General features: G+C 41.7%; 1 long non-coding RNA gene across 1 annotated transcript; it reads right to left on the bottom strand.

Moving 5' to 3' along the window:
* Positions 1–1,503: 1,503 nt before the first annotated feature.
* LOC145429272 (uncharacterized) lies at positions 1,504–2,231 on the bottom strand. Its single transcript, XR_013909510.1, has 2 exons — positions 1,760–2,231; positions 1,504–1,674 (listed from the first exon to the last, which is right to left on the bottom strand). It is a non-coding gene; the product is annotated as an uncharacterized LOC145429272 (long non-coding RNA).
* Between the last annotated feature and the right edge of the window lie 2,352 nt (positions 2,232–4,583).

Below are 4,583 nucleotides of genomic sequence, written 5' to 3'. Positions count from 1 at the left end.
GTGGGACGGAGAGATTTCGCAGGTCTTTCCTCCCCACTGCTGTCAGACTCCATAATAAAGACTTTAACTGATCAAGCACACACATCCATACATATGCAATAATACTAAGTGCAATAATCCTTTCTGTCATCGTTGTATTTTTACTCAGTTGTATATAGTATTTGTATTCTATTTTTATCTTATTGTATATTTATTTTATTTTATTCTATTCTGTACAGTTGTGTACTGTATTTATTCTTATTGTATTCTAATTTTTGCCTCATAACTTTTGCACTGTCCACTTCCTGCTGTGACAAAACAAATTTCCCACGTGTGGGACTAATAAAGGTTATCTTATCTTATCTGTACTCGCGTTTTTGCTAGTCTGGACTTCGTAAATTCACGGAGTCCGGTGTCGAGAACGCAGAGCATGATGACATCGCACCTCTGGAGTTTTTGTAGCCATCCCCCCATAATTTAATTGTGTTTAATATTTGACGTTTTAACATGCTGGTTTTAGACTTGATGGATAGCATTAACAACCTGCTAGCTGCAAATAATCATGTGCAGTTTCACATGATTATTAACAGACAGAAAGAAAACATATGACTGATACAGAAATAGTTTTCTATACAAGATCGCAGCAAAAAGTGCAGCCTTACCTAATGTCCACCCTGGTACTCATTTCATTTTAAGATTTTAAAATTGAGTTGGTATTGGAATGACGAGTATCCTTCAGTAATAGTAATAAATCACACAGCAACAGTACATTCATGTAGTTGTAAAAAATATGATAATATATTATCCATCCAAAATATTCAGAATACCTTACTCTCATTGAGTAACGTAACGGAATACGTTACAAAATAGATTTTGGGGCATGTAATCTGTAATGGAGTGGAATACATTTTGAAAGTAACCTTCCCAACACTGAACATAACTAGGGGAGGATTCAGGGTCACCTGGTCCAGCCCTAACTATATGCTTTAGCAAAAAGGAAAGTTTGAAGCCTAATCTTGAAAGTAGAGATAGTGTCTGTCTCCTGAATCCAAACTGGAAGCTGGTTCCACAGAAGAGGGGCCTGAAAACTGAAGGCTCTGCCTCCCATTCTACTTTTAAATACTCTAGGAACAACAAGTAGGCCTGCAGAGCGAGAGCGGAGCGCTCTAATAGGGTGATATGGTACTACAAGGTCATTAAGATAAGATGGGGCCTGATTATTTAAGACCTTGTATGTGAGGAGCAGGATTTTGAACATGAGTTTCGACTCATGGGACTGGGATCTTTCCTCAACCATAGGCAAGGCAAGTTTATTTGTATAGCACAATTCAACAACAAAGTCATTCAAAGTGCTTTATAGAGACCTTAAAAAACAAAAACAATAAAAAGCACGATTTAAAATTGATTTAAAAAAAGTAGATAAAATCAGAACAACAGATAAAATCAGTAGTTAGAATGTAAGTGTCACGGTCTGGCTGGCAGACCGTGGGGATGTGGGGAAAGGAGGACCCAAAACGCAGACTCTGCGATGCAAACAGTGCTCTTTATTCACAGTGAAAAGCTGTAAATACAATAACTCCCCGTTGCTCCCTTGAACCCCGTGTGCGTGCTTCCCTCCGACGTCTGTGCTCGTGCTCCCCGCTGTTGTGTTTCCGCACCCCCCGTGCGTGCTGCCTTTTTGGACCACTCTTCCTCCTGCATCGAAACCATAGAGGCAGCCGTCAACACTAACCCTCGGCGGGCATATACGAACAACACAGACATATGCTGACACACTAACTTGGTACGATAACTCAATGATCCCGTGCCGGTGGGAGCTCCAACACTCTCCTAAGTAGCTCCCCCGACGAGCCCTGATCACCAACAGGTGTGACAGGAACTTCAGGTGTGGCCAGTCCTTCGCAGGGCCACACCCATCAGGCCTGCAGGTGGCTGTGCTCCATCCTCCAGCCACACCCTGCCTATACATACGAGTGGGACACAGACTAACACAGCATTGTGGAGAAAACACACATCACCAAATAATAATAATACTAACAACAATAACAACAGTCAAAACTGGTCACGGACCCCCGAGTCCTCCAGAGCCGGGTCTGTGACAGTAAGTTTTGAAATTTAAGCTTAAAGTGTGGATTTGGTGCTTTATTCAAATGCAGCTGAGAACAGGTGAGTCTTCAACCTGGATTTAAATAAACTGAGTGTTTCAGCTGATCTGAGGCTTTCTGGGAGTTTGTTCCAGATATAAGGAGCATAAAAGCTGAATGCAGCTTCTCCGTGTCTGGTTCTGACTCTGGGAACTGATAAAAGACCGGATCCAGATGACCTGAGGGATCTGGAAGGTTCATACTGGGTCAGGAGGTCATTGATGTATTTTGGTCCTAAACCATTCAGAGCTTTATAGACCAGCATCAGAACTTTAAAGTCTATCCTCTGACGGACAGGCAGCCAGTGTAAAGACCTCAGAGCTGGACTGATGTGGTCCACTTTTTTGGTCTTAGTGAGGACTCGAGCAGCAGAGTTCTGAATGAGCTGTAGTTGTCTGACTGATTTTTTGGGTAGACCTGTAAAGATGCTGTTACAGTAATCAAGCCTACTAAAGATGAATGCATGGACTAGTTTTTCCAGGTCCTGTTGAGACATCAGATCTTTTATCCTTGATATATTCTTGAGGTGATAGTAAGCTGACTTTGTTATTGTCTTAATGTGTTTTTCTAAGTTTAGGTCTGCATCCATCACTACACCCAAATTTCTCGCCTGGTTTGTGGTTTTTAGGTGTATAGATTGAAGTTCTCTGGTGACCTGTAATCGTTTTTCTTTGGCGCCAAAGACTATTACCTCAGTTTTGTTTTTGTTTAGCTGGAGAAAATTGTGGCACAACCAGTCATTAATTTCCTCAATGCATTTACCAAGAGCCTGTACAGGGCCTCGGTCTCCTGGTGACATTGTGCTTGCTCATAGGGGGTCATTTGATTGTTGGGTTTTTCTCTGTATCTATGAAGCGCCTTGAGGCGACTTTTGTTGTGATTTGGCGCTATATAAATAAAATTGAATTGAATTGAATTGTGATATATATTTGTGTGTCATCTGCACAGCTATGATAGTTTATTTTGTTGTTCTTTATAATCTGTGCCAGTGAGAGCATGTAAACAAACAGACAAAAACTTCCTGAAACTGGGGTTCTCAGGAAAAGAGAGGGACAATTTGCATGAAATTATGAGGTCATTAAGGATTAATATTGTGATGACTTTCTGTCTTCAGTGATTATTGTGGTAATACTAGCGTCATACAGCAGGATACTCCGCCGCTGGTCTGCCTTTTGCCAACACACCTGCTGACAATCAGCCACCTGCGACTCATGAACTCATCATCGCAGCCATCACTTAAGATGGCGGCTGAACTGCAGTCTTCGCTGGATCGTTGAACTCTCTCCAGTTACTGTGGCTACTGACCATCGTCTGCTCTAGTTGTCTTGCCTCTGAATGCTAACATGTTCCCAGTCTCCTTGTGCAGAGCTCCCTGGATTTCCCTCCTGGACTTTGGTGAGCCTGTGGCTGCCAGTGAAGAGTGTGTGAAGACTGGATGTTTCTTACCTCTCCCTGGATCCCTGGAGTCTCGCTCCCCCACCTGCACCACTGTATATAGCACTTTGTGATTGCACTGTAAATAAATGCACACCTAAATGTGATAACCTTGAGTCCTAGAATCTATGACGGTCATTTCAGTGATGTTTCCTGCACTATTTGTGCCATTAAGAATTAAGAGAGCTTCCAGGCATAAGGGGATTTAAGCAGGTTGAACCTAATGAAGTGGCTGGTGACTGTAATATCACATGTCATGGTAGTACTGCACTAAAGTCATTCTCTAGCTTCTCAACAGCCACTGAGACCATATCTGATGATGCTTCAGTGAACAGTGCATCTTCCTGGTCCTACACCAGGTTTATGCTCCTTTTCATAGATTCAACTAAAGAAATGGGAACTTTTTTTGTTATAGGCTGCTAGTAACAAAGTGCCTAACATGTCCTTGGGAGTGACTGAAACATGACTCTATGTTTGTATCTATCTGTATATGAGTGGGCGTATTTTGCCCTGTCCTCCCTGCTCAGGTCACAGCATGGGATGTTAATCTGGCCTTGCTGCAAATGTTCCATCCAGAGAAACAATGACAGATGATGGTAGATTACAGCTGCAGATTATCCTGTGGAGGTGGGGGCTGGGGGGGATTGACACGGGACAAATATGAAAGGAGATGAGAATAAGAAAGAGACAAATGTGGAAGAGTGGCATATACTAAACTATGAAGACAAAGTTAGATTAGTTATTCTGAAGAGAGAAACAGCAATAAACGTGAACACTGCAATAAAAGTCAACATGCACAGATTTGTCATGTTTTTATAGTAACCTAAATAATAACATTTAACATTTAGCACCACGTTTAAAAAACACTAATAGTGAAAACACAAAATGGTATGACTTGTATTAACTCATTTGCACAATGACTGAAACTAGCACCACTGGATGAACAATGGGCAGTGGGGTCAGTTTGTTGAACATTCAGAAAGATCAACCGGAGAAAATGAGTCTCAATAAATATCAGTGGCATTG

This window comes from Astatotilapia calliptera, chromosome 6, assembly GCF_964374335.1.
Source record: "Astatotilapia calliptera chromosome 6, fAstCal68.1, whole genome shotgun sequence".
NCBI lineage: Eukaryota > Metazoa > Chordata > Actinopteri > Cichliformes > Cichlidae > Astatotilapia > Astatotilapia calliptera.
Note: the sequence above shows the minus strand (reverse complement) of the source record. Positions and strands in the feature narration are given on the sequence as shown.